This window comes from Scatophagus argus, chromosome 13 (assembly GCF_020382885.2).
Source record: "Scatophagus argus isolate fScaArg1 chromosome 13, fScaArg1.pri, whole genome shotgun sequence".
Lineage (NCBI taxonomy): Eukaryota > Metazoa > Chordata > Actinopteri > Scatophagidae > Scatophagus > Scatophagus argus.
In genome coordinates, this window is record NC_058505.1 from 18,872,900 (window position 1) to 18,885,643 (window position 12,744).

General features: G+C 43.8%; 1 protein-coding gene across 8 annotated transcripts in view; it reads right to left on the reverse strand.

The window, feature by feature from the left end:
- Positions 1–11,930, reverse strand: part of rnf220a (ring finger protein 220a) — a 159,347-nt gene extending 147,417 nt beyond the window's left edge. For 2 of the 8 annotated variants that reach the window (XM_046409049.1, XM_046409048.1), the window contains exon 1: positions 11,750–11,921. The gene's annotated coding sequence lies outside the window, so the exon portion shown is untranslated. Of the gene's footprint in view, positions 1–663; positions 747–11,749 lie in introns of those variants that run through there. The other 6 variants (XM_046409043.1, XM_046409047.1, XM_046409045.1 and 3 more) reach the window with 6 other exon arrangements.
- Between the last annotated feature and the right edge of the window lie 814 nt (positions 11,931–12,744).

Genomic DNA, 12,744 nt, shown 5'->3' on the forward strand with positions numbered 1-12,744 from the left:
TCATTCCCTCACAACCCTCCATCTCGCCCTCCCTCCCCTGCCTCTCCTGCTCTCCTCTCCCTTGGGTGATTCAGATGGGTGATATCATATCAGACCCCTCCATCTGCCGTCCACGAGCCAGAGGAAATCTGACTGAGTGAATAAATTAGCCGTACTTGACCTCACGACCCCCCCTGCCATCCGTGGCAACAGACTAGCATCTTCCCTCCCGGGGATCAGATTGGAGTGTGCGATTGGCCTGTCGGAGGAGCGCAGAGAGGCAGCCGATGAAACGACAAAATAACATTTCAGAGATTTTTATCCCCAAAGGGCAATTTGAAGGTGGTTGGCTTGTTAAGCATCCAATATGTTAAGATTAGGAGCAGGTAAAGATGCGCTTGTCATACGTAAGTGACTGTGGGATTTCGTGCATCACTCTGGATTAAAATTAAATCATATCGGCTTACATGCAAATAGGTTATCATGAGCAATTTGATTTTATTGAATCAGATAAAATCATATGCCATTTTATACCGCAAAAAAGCATTATTCTCTGTCTTATTATCATAAAAGTCACCACTGCAATCAAAATTCAACACCAGTGGAACTTGAAAAGGTCAAACATAAAGTCATGTGCACGCACATGATATGATACATATGAACGCACAACAAATACAAACTCACACAGTATCAAGTAGCAGCCCGGCCTGCTCTAGACGAGCTTCAAAGCTGCGCTGACTACCAGCCAACATCAAAGGAGAAACTCCCTGGGAAATGAAAGGAGAAAATCTTTTATAGCTATCAGCTGTCCACAACACTCATTCAAATCAATTTCCAAACCTGATCTCGGCTTTGGCACAGTCGCTCGCCTCCCACACACACACACACACACACGCACGCACACCAACAACTGCCTAGAGGAAGGAGAGAGGAGAGGGCCCAGAGACAGAGAGAGATGTGAGATGTTTTACATTACCGCAAATGTACAGTAGACTAGTGTGGAGTGTTGAGAGCAGCTTACGCTAACATGCCTCTGGTCTGGACAGATGCCACAGAGTCACATTACACACCTCTCTTCTTCCTCCTCCTCCTCCTCTTTTCTTCCTCTCTTCCCTACCTACCGCAATCCATCCTGGAAATAGCACCTTGAAAATGTAGACATGGCAAAGCTCCTTTCTTTCTTTCTCCCCATCCCTTCCTCTGTCTATTAGTTTACCCTCTCTCCACCTCTCCATCTCCCTCCGTCTTTCTCACTTTCTCGGCTGGTGTCCTCTCTCTGTTCACACTGTATATCAGATCTCACTTTCTCCTGTATAACCTCTAAAGTAGCAGTGTGTCTGAGGTGTTGATAGCGAGGTAATACACTGATAAGTACCGGGATATTTCAATTTTATTATCATTACCCAGCAGGCCGAGGGAAGGCGAGTGAAGGGCCGCCAACATGAAGCAGCCAATCCAATAAGAGGACACTGGATATTCCCTTACAGGCCACACAAGAAAGAGAAAAACCAGGAGTGATGGATGCAAGAGAGGATACGGGAGGTTAGGAAGCAAGGAGAGGAAGAGAAAGGAGGAAAGGAAAGAAAGAAGGAGACCAGACAAAGCAAGGAGAGGAGAGGTGAGGAGACAAGCAGAGCAAAAGAGGAGAGGAAATAAGGAAAGGAGAAGAGAGAAGTGGGCGGGATGAGCAAAAGCTCCAAATCTCATGTCTCTGGGTGACTGACACAAGCTGGCTGCCTTCTGGCCTGGTGGTTTTGTGTGTGCATGTGTGATGACACACACCCCAACACACGCACGTATGCATGTGTAAGTGGTGAGGCCTCTAGAGACTGATACCGAGGAGTCCTTCAGCTGTCTCTCCGCATTCAACTTGTGAGTTTGCTTTAGTGTGGATGCTTTTGCATTTTAAAAATACTTTTCTTACATGTGCAATTTGCAATAAATTCTGACCCTATATGCAACATCTCACTAACATAACTGTCATAACGCCGCTTAAAGTCAGTGGTGTTTTCCACCTTATCTCTGAAACAACAATCATAATTCCAGATGACACACACCTATGCATATCGTCAACATACAAGTGCAATTACACCGAACGCACACGCGCATAATGTCAGCCGGTGCCACTTACAATCCCATTTGCCACTGAGGGATACCACCCACACACTGTCTGACACCGGGTATATGCATTTTATAATAGAAAATGTCACAGGGGAACATTTACCACGCTGTCATAATTTGATTACAATGTGCAAGAATGATACAGCTGTCAGAGTGATATTAAATACAAACAGCGAGGAGGGCTTTTCACGTCAAATCTGCACTTTAAGTGACAATGTTATACCAGTCGGCAAAATTGCGGTGTCAACAACGATGTACTTTAACATCATTCTGAGGGGGACTTTCACTGAGGAAATATGAGCTGCTGAGAGGTGGGGCTGCGGGAGAAGACGCTGATCTGATGTAAAATAATTTGTGAATGTGGTCATAAACATTATTATTGTTCTTTATAAATAATGAGAGAGTGTTATGTGCTTGTTGGAGAGCTCCAAATTGCAGCAGCTGGTGATATTTCCATGGTGGCAATCTGGATACAAAATATCACTTAAAGCCTCCAATGATGAGAGCAATGATGGTTTCAAAATCAGGTTTCTCTGTAAACTAGAATAAAACGTGGCATCTTTGCCGCTGTGGTTGTCTTCCTGATGCTACAGCACTGCAGGAGAGAAACACGAGCAGTTCAGATGTCAGGATCAGAAGAGTGAGAGGGAAAATGGGATCCAAATAACTACACTGTTCACAAAGCGCCCGTCTTATCGAAGCCTTCCTTTTTTGTTGACTGGTCGGAATAAATATTTTTCCCGCATGGCTGCTTTGAGTGTGTAACCAACACTTTTGCCGTCCCAACACAGCGCTGAAACTTGTCACATCGAGTTTTCCAGCGTGTCTGTTGAGTTTTAGAGAGGAACGAAGAGGAATCCAATTTTTGTTATAAAAATGTCTTGTCGACTGTGACTGGTGCGTGCATGTGCGTGTGTTTGTGTGTGTGTGACTGTGGAGACTGTCGGGAAGCGAAGCAGCTGAAGTTTTTTTTTTTTTTTTTCTAATGGAGACAGAGAGAAAAGCAGTCAAAACCGCAGACCTGTCTGAAAGTGAGTGTATGGGTGTGTGTGTGTGAGCACACACTTCCCGGTCCATGGGTATATTTAGAGATTGTTGACAAGCGTGAAAGTGCCACTCTTACATTTTATTACAAGACAGGCCAACACACACAACCACTCACACATCATCATCATGTAGAGACAATTTAGAGACACTGAGGAAAGAAACACTTTGACAAACGCCGTATGCATCCTATTTCAAATGAATTCACCACACAAATAAATCGCAAACTCCATTCCAAATTATTTAAATATAATCTTCCATAACTGAAGCTGGTGTCTAATAAAGAATGATCTGATGTAGGCAGTGTAAAAGAGAAAACAAAGCTCCCCTGAGAACAGAATGTTCATGTTCACAGCCTTGAAACTCCAGTAAAAATTTACAGTCTCTGAAGTTTACCCTGAGCCTGTGCCATCCTTCTACTCTATACTTCTCTCTCTCTGCTTTCACTCTACCCTGAAAGCCCCAGCACATATTATTTTAGGGTAATTACAGCACTGTACATTTTAACCACTATAAAAATCAACCATATAAACATTTTATATGGAACTGTCAACCCCACAGTCTATCACCGGAGCAATGCTAAAACAAGTGCAACATTTTCAGGTAGAAACAATAAATAGCACTGGAAAAAATAAATCTGATTTTTATGATTAAAAGAATACAAACTTAAACTTAGCAGCAGCCACTTTCCCAGATGTAACACCGCAATGGAATGTCACCGTCTAGTGAAACTATGCAACTCAAAAATGACCCTTTATGAAATAAGGCCTTGTTTTAAGTTATGAGAACTCAAAACACTGGCAAAAACTAGAGAAAGTAAAGTAAACTAAAAGGCTTGTTTTGTTTTCCTGGATTGGTTTAGTCTTTGAAATGGTGGTGGTGGTGGTGGTGGTGGTGGTTGGGGGGGGTGACATTTTTTCAAACCCTACAGAGTAAGCCAGGCCATTGTGATGACCAGCCAAAAGACAAAGAAAACACCGCTATTTAAAACCTCGCCGTCAGATATTAAATATTTGCTACCATGACCATCATACGGGGAAACAGAGAAAGTAAGCAGCATGTCCGTATGGTGTGTGTGTGTGTGTGTGTGTTTTCAGCATAAGGGCTGAGCTATCATCCATTCTGTATTCCAGACAGACCGCAGAGTTTGTGCTTGTGCGTCAGAAGGTGTGTGTGTGTGTATCTGCGTGTGTGTTTGCTGATGTCCGAAGCAACAGTCGATACTATTGAAATCTACTCATTCATGTCTGGCCATGAGGCAAAGCTCAAATGTCCTTGTGAATAAGAATCACACCCATCTAACCCCCACCCCCCCATCTCACCTTTTCTCTCTCATATCATTTGTCCTTGTCTTTCCTTTCAGCTATAAAACCCCAATTTTGTTTCCAAATGCCTTTCAAATATCCAGTCTCATGTTTCTCTTTTCTTTTCTTTCTCCGTCTTTCTGTCGCTCTGATAGAAAATCTGTAACCAGGTTATTCGCTTCAGTCAGCAGCTGCCGCATTTAACGGGAGATACATGCATCAGCGATGGGAAAAAATATTACAGGAAGATTTAATAATACACAGACACACACATCATCCTGAGGCGGGTAATGACACTTGGGCAATATTCAGCAACAAAATCAATAAGGATTGGACAAGCTTGTGCAAGTGAACATGCAAAGCTTTGTGCAGCAGTCAACTAACAATAAATGTGTTTTGGAGAATGTGTTACTTAAGGCAGAATAACAGAACTCATTTGGGTTTTTTTGAATTTTAGAAAAAAAAAAGGAAGAGGGATGATGATTTTGTCATCTTCCTTCCCAAGACTTTTTTTCTGCAACATTCGTGCAATGCTCCTGAAAAAAAAAAAAAAAAGAAAAAAGAAAAAAAAAATTTAAAAAAACAAGAAGATTTACTTCTCAAATAAGCCTTTGTGATTTTGGCGACAGAGTCATGGCCTGCAGACAAAAATCATTCTGGAAGTCGGCCCTGACCTGTGGCAGGGATTTCTATTCATGGCAGCACCAGCGAGGCCCAGTTCAGCGGGGGCCAGCTAATTCCTGGTACAGACAAGGCTAAATGGGAAAAGCACACCATTCCATTGCTTACAGATTACCGTCTCCAAAGTGTATTTTTGGATAACTGGTAAACCAAATCTCAACATCTAGTATTTTACTTTCTACTTTTTTTGTTTGTTTGTTTCCCTAAAATGTTGTTAAAAAGACATCTCTTGACATATCTGGCTGTCATCAGGTGCAGCAGAGTCGGCCTGTATTCTGGACATGGACATTTATTTGGCATTTGAAAGCAGTTTGAGCAGTTTGTCTGGTTAGAAGAATAGAAAAATAACAATTAATGATAACAGAAAGTGGTCTGAAATTGTTTAACATCCAACAGAGGACAAAGCGACAAAAATACCATCCTTTCCATCACACAAAATAAAACATTTTCATGTGTTGATTCATGTTACAATGGAAGCTCTAACACAGAGCTTAGCAAAAACCAGAAAAGACATTCACTGAGAAGCTGACAATATGCTCTCATGCCACATATTATCCGTTTCTGTGGAAGTCATAATACCTTTAAGTTCTGCCTTTTCACAGATGAGACACGCACTAGCAGAAAACCTTCTAAGCCTGACAGGATGACACCAGTTTCTCTTTGCCGACCGACAGGTGACAGAGCTCGCTGTCTGTCCTGCAGCACAGTGACTGAACGAGTGTGTGTGTGCGTGTGTGTGGCACCGGCCGCCCTGCTTCGACTCTTTATTGCTGTGCTGTGCCGGCGTGTACAACAGCAACCACTAATCTAACTGGCTGGCAGGCAGACAGGCGGCTGGCTGGCCGGTTTGTACTACAGGCAGCATGCAAGTGCAAGCCAATTAGTCCAAGTTTAACAAGGAAAAACTGCTGCCAGGTACACTGTTTTCACTCCCAGATCAGGCCGTAATAATTCTCTATAGTAGAGTTAATAATGATCACGAGAACAATGGGGAAAGGTCTTTGATGCCTGCCGGGATGTGATCTGCTCTGCTCTGCATGGAGGCCAGAGGTCAGAGATACGGCAGTCCTGGAGCTGATGGGGATCTGCCAGCAAATCTTTATGATAACTTATCAAAAGGCTGTCACGCCAATACTGTGAATATGAAAGTACTGTGTGGATGTGCAGAAGAAGAAGGTGTGTGTTTCTCAGCATCGCTTGCTAAAATCGGGCTCCCTGCATCGCTGTGGCCTCCTGCCTGGCTGGCTGCACAGAGGAAAATGATAAGTAGGCTGAACAAATGCTGCCAGTCTGCAATCGATGGATGCAAATGCACCAACAGTCTTCTGAGGGGGGGGTGTGTGGGGGGGTGGGGGGTGCTGAGAGACAGATATGATGTGGTGAAGAGGGGGCGTGGGGTTAGACACAGAGAGAAAGAGACAACGAGCAATCTGGAGAACAGAAAGTATCTGACATCCGACACAAGTCCTCTCCCCCCATTAGGCTAATTCTTTGACTTTCTCTTGTTGCCGATAGCGTCTCCAAGTGATATTTCCCCCTCTAACGGCATTACCAGTGACTGCCTTCTCCAATGCAATCAAACCATTAAACACACTGCTGCATCCCCAACATGGAGTGATTTTCCTCCAATAGAAAATGACTGGACACGAGCTACTCCCCTTTCCTGTCATCAATAAAAGGAATCATTGGTTTTGCAGGAAGAGGGTGATCTTCACGTTTGCAGCAGAAATCATATTTCACTTTGGGCAAAATAATCACCTCATTAATTATCAAAGTCATTTTTTTTTACATTTGCATATATAATTTAAAAAAATGCGAAGAGAATGATTCTTGTATAGCCTGCAAATTCATTAAAATGTACTTTAAAAAGAAAACAGCTTGTTCCTAAGATAAAAAACATTCAAATAAAAAAAACGAGCACTTAAATTATTAGACAAGAGAGTAGCGGCGTGTGAAAAATATGAAATAAAAAGTTTTCCAGCACGGAACATTGGTCAGATCAATCAAAATCATCCCAAAGCACAATCTGCGTTGCGGACAGGCTGCAATTTCCAGTGAGGAAAAAAAAAAAAACCAAAACAACAAAAAATAAAAAAAACAAGCCACATTTGGTTCGTTTGATAAGCGAGACAGCCCTACAATATCCAGCCATTAAATGATTGCATCCGGCTCTTCGCACTTAATTATGGTGATTAGAAGAGCGATAACGAGACAACAATAACACCAAGTTTTAAGATGCAGAGCGCGCAGGCCCGCCGCCGTGTCTGCGTGTTCAAACACTTGTTATTTACCGCCGACGCGTTTATTTCAATTACCGTCTGCATGTCAAATTAGCTCTCGTATGTAGTGTTTATTAGCACAGCAAAAATAATAAAAAGCACACACACACGCGCGCGGAGGAGGAGGAGGAGGAGGGAAGCAGATGAAGAAAAGGGGGGAGGAGGGTGGATGAAGGAGTGGAGAAGGAGTTGCTTCTGCTTTTAATAAAGAATGAGGAATTAGTGCATATTGATAGGACTTAATAGACCCGGGGAGGGGGGGGGGGGTCATCAAAGTAGTCGAGACTGAGCGATCCACGGTTAATTTACTATCAGTGTCACATTATGGGAGAGAGAAGGGGAGAGGGGGTGTTAATGCGCGCGTCGTGACGCATTAATATTCCCAAATGTGAGAGGTAACTTTTTTTCTATTCTTTTTATTTTCTCTTTTTTTGGGGGGGGGGGGGGGCGCACATAACGGCCTGAATACGCACGGTTACAGGAACTATATTAGCTCTGTCCCGGGTCGGTGTTCAGACACACACAAATATGTAGGAGGAGCAGAACAAGTGGTTTGTAAAAGTTACATCCGCTTCTGTCTTTGGAAGTCTTGATTACTCTCCTCTGTCACGGCTGCGGCGGTAAATAAAACCACGTTAACAAAGAGAGAGAAAAACATTTTAATTCTCTCATTAACAAAAAAAAAACAAAACCAAAACCAACAGCATCCCCATGCTACTGGACCATTATCTGCTTCATGATAAAAGTGATAGTTAACTGGTTTTCTGATCATTAAGCAGGTGGGAGAATTTGTCTGTTTGTTTGTTTGTTTGTTTGTTACGAACGTAGCTCTTCTTCGAATCCAAATTAAAATAAACTTCTCTCCCTGCGGCCATCGATCCACAGGAGAGGTGTGAAATGGACATTAATTTTAGTTCACTTCTCGCTGCGCAAAAGGAGGGGGCAAGAGAGATCAATGGGGAGCAATAACAGCTGACTGCTGAGAGAGGGAGAGAGGGGACGGAGGGAGGGAGGGGGGGAGATCGAAAACGCTGACAAATAAATCATCTTTTGCTACTTTTCCTTCGACCTCGACACTTTTTCTCTATTCTTTGCGCCTACAGACTATTCCTGTGGGAAGGGTGGGGAGACGGAAGGGAAAGAAAAAAAATGAGGCCTAAATGGAAAAACTGAGGAAAAAATAGGTAGATGTGAAAATTAAAAACCCAGGCTATTGTGCTGAGTGTGGCTGAGAAGGCAAATGTGCAGAATGAACCGGGGCTGCGAAGTGAGGGCCCGTTTGCTGTCGTTCCGTCGTGTCAGGCACCGTGATGACCAAAGCTCCGAGGCGCGCTCTCTCAATTAACACCAACGAGGCTCAGCATTAAAACACCCAATCAAAACCCGACTGTCCTAAAAGCTATCAAAAAATAAAACAGCACATTTGAAAGATTTGGTTTCGCTTTTCAATGTGAGGGAGTTTAAAGCGGCGGCCTGTAAATCACTGAGGTCTGAAAAGTGAAGCGCTGGTGCATCAGTCAGGGTGTCACAGTGAAGAGCACAAAACACTTCAGTAAAAATAAAATCATGCGCATTAGACACAAATGCGTTTATTCCGTTTTTTTTATTTTGTAAAAAAAAAAAGTGTCTTTTAGGGAAAACTGAAATAATTTAAATTCGTTTTTAACTCTTCATATAAAATCATGGAATTGAATACCTCATTCACTTGTCATTAGGGCTTTGGAGGAATTTTAGAAAACTGTCTTTTACTGCCTGTAAATAAATAAATCCTTCAAATTATAAATTTAAATGAACAGCCCACATTTTCTGGAATGTGTATATTTTAGGAGGTGTGTGTTGTCTCGTAATTACAGGAGGGGAGAAGCTTCTTCGGTGCCAAACTGCGTTAATAATCAAACCCTCACGGAAACAAACGCGACTGCAAAACCACCGCGCGTCTGCTCAATATGAAGGCATTTTAACATGATGAAAAAAATCCTTCCGCCACACGCTCGTCTCCTTCACGACGTCTAGCGTTTAAAAGCTCATTAACTGCATACTAATGTGTGTGGTTGGAAAAATGAAAGGTTGCACTGGTCGTTAGAAGTCAGGGCTGCTTGATCTGACAATCAATAAAATCAATCTGAACCGATTCGTCGCGTTGGCTTCACTGGCTGTGGATTTTCTGATTTTTTTTTCTTTTTTTTTGAGGAACTATAATTCCATCCTCACAGCGCGATGAGTTCAATGACCCGCACTTTCGCTCCAGAAGTGAGTTTTTACGCGCTATTTATTGCTGGCACAGAGAAGACTTTTCAACTTGGAAATAACTCCTAATAGCTCTGCCGCACCCCCCCGCCCCAACTACTAATTTTATTATTCGTTTTTCGGAGTGTTGCGGCTTTGTGCGGCGCTGATCCGGGCGCGACTGCTCACTTGTTTGCTTCAGTGAGGTCTCTCTTAAAAAAAAGGGAAGAAATAATGATAATAATAAAAACGGCGTGGATGCGATTAAGACAAAGCGGAAACACACGAAAAGGAATAATGGAGTGAGAACAAATGAATGAAATATTTCGAATATAAAAAAAAACCATAAGAAACCGAGAGGAGAAAGAAAAAGAAAGTCACGCTCGCGCACTCTTTGTCTGCGTGCGTCACTCCGAATAAAAAAACTTTCACTTGTTGAATTAAAAAACAAAACAAAGAAAAACAATTTAAAAAAAAGGCTCTCACTAAGCCCACAAAATATAACACAATAACGAAAGTAAAAAAAAGATAAAAACTGAACAAACTTCTTTAATAAAGAGCAGGGAGTTATTCGCTAAAAATGAGCCCAAAAATCACTGAGTTCTGTTCGAAGTGTGAATCCTGTCTTCCCGGTGAGACACGGCACAAAGTCGAGGATGTGGTGTCCGCTGATAGCGACGGAGCAGCAGCAGCGGGACGTGGCGCTTGTTTTTTGGAGGGAGGGGGGCGACTTTGGCTCGCTGTGTTCGGCCACGAAGCTGAAAGGCCCCCGGGACTTCCTCTGGCTGGGCGCTGCTTATTTAGGGGGAGGATGTAAATTATAGTGGCTCCCTAGTTAACAGGTGTTTCCCAACTGTGTGTAGGCCTGCGTGTGTGTGTGCACGTGCACGCGCATGCTACGCAGCGAGTCGCCGTCTTTTTGTACTCAAGCCGTCTGTTTCTCTTTGAGAGAAACTGAGAATAATTTGTAGCGCATTTGTATCCACACACGCTTTAGGCTTTCCTCTGAAGCACCTTCCTCTGCCTTTTTTTTGTTTTTGTTATTTTTTTTTTTTAACTCCAAATCCCATTTTGATTCTGTTTTAATGTTTGTTTGTTTTTTTTACATTTTATTTTAATTGCCATAATCACATTTGGGTGAATAAAAACACAAGTTTAAAATGAAAGAATTAAAACTGTAATTGGTTTTTGTGGATTAGTAATCCCGTTGTGGCTGTGGTCCAGACGCCCTTTATAAAATTGTGTGTTAGTGTTACATTAAAATCTTCCTCATCAGAGGCTTTAATGGACACCACTTTAAGCCACATGCCCTCATCATTATGAGCGCTTTAGTGCTCCAAAGCAACAGTAACTTCCTCTGAAAGCCAGCTATAGGCTGATTCAGCGAGCTACAGCCGCTGCTGTCCTCACACGAAGAGCTAAAACTCAACTTTTGAATCAGTACATTCACTGCAGACCTGCTGAGCGCCGTCCTGGACCCATCGGGCAGTGATGGGAAAAGATCTCAGCAGAATCTGACTGCATTTTTAATTCTTTCGCTGTGATCTTTCAGTTCCAAGATTTAATCACTAATTCTGAAAGGACATAATCAAGCGTCCTCAAAATCGATGGCAAAATCAATAATTGGAGTTGTAAAAACTTTGGAATATTGGTTGCGGTGTATGGCCGCGCGGTACACTCAGTCGTTCAGTGTATGGTGATGATAATGTATGCGTCATGACACTGACACACGCACTATAGTGAGACAAGTGTTTTCAAGAAGCCACTTTCTTATTTGGGAGTCTCGTTTCTGCACGCGCGTGCGCACACACTTAGATAAACACAAACAGATATCAACTTATACCGCACACGCGTTAAAGTCCGAACGGAGACATTCCGTGCCGTGACTTTGTCTGTGTGTGTGTGTGTATTTCTTTTTTTACGCGTGGAAACAGCACCGCGCACAGCGACCAAAGCGCACAGTCCCCGGGAAAGTTTACTCAAACTACTCGAAATCCGCTTCCGAAACAGCGAGAAGCGGCGGAACGCGAGGAAGGCGTAGAAGCTCAAACTGTATGAGCTTCAAACCCAACAACAACAACAACAACAACAACAAGACAGTCAGTGTTAACTCACCTCGCAGTGGCAGAATCCGCTTCTTATGCAGACGACTCCTCGGTTTCCGGCTTCTTCTTTTTTTATCCTCACAACAAACGGAAAACTTTTTCTGCGGAGTGGGAATACCAGCAGCACTGGTCCTTCTGGCTACTGCGCAGCACCACCGGAGATAACGGGAGGCGCTTTGTGGAAGTAAAAGTAGTTAACACCTCCCTGTTAGGTTACCAAAGCGCAGGCAAAGAGGAGGACAGAGAGAGAGAGGGAGAGAGGGAGGGAGAGGGAGGGAGAGAGAGAGAGAGAGAGAGAGACGCTGACTTTCCACGAGCCCAGCGTAAAGTGGGTATCAATAGCGCAATCGCGCGTGCAGCCCTCCGCTGATACACCGAGAGGGACGATCAGTGAGAGGGAAGAGGAGTGAAGCCGGTGTGGGAGCGCAGGATCGCAGAGACGGTGGCAGGCAGTGCTGTTGGTGGTGTAATGGGATGAAGGAGGAGGGGGGAGGGTGGTGGTGGGGGTCTCACAGTGCTCTCACAGCGACGTGTGTGAGGCTGGAGCTGGGCTGCGCGAGGCTGAGCTGGGGATTGTGGGGGTGGACGGGGGTAGGGAGGGGGAGATTGGGAGGGGGGGGGGGGGGGGTGTCCAGGGCACTCCGAGGTGCAGTGCTGCCGCGCAGCGCTCACTCACTGACTGACAGACACGCAGACGTGCCACCTCTCTGCCTTTTCTCTCGGCTAACACACACTTTTATTTCAGAATCATTGGCTTCTCATTTATTTTGTGAGCCCTTCTCCTCTCTGGCCATCAAACCGATCGCTCACAGCTCCCGAACAGACGACTGCGCTCTTTCTAGCCCGCCAGGGAGCCGTGGTCACTCAGTTTGCTCTCATGTGCGAGATCAGGAAACCCGACATCAGAAACTAACACCCTAAATTTGTGTCCTTCTTTTGCAAGATCAAATCAACAGCGACAGTATTTCTTGTAATGACCAAATTAGTTATAAAATGTGGCTTATT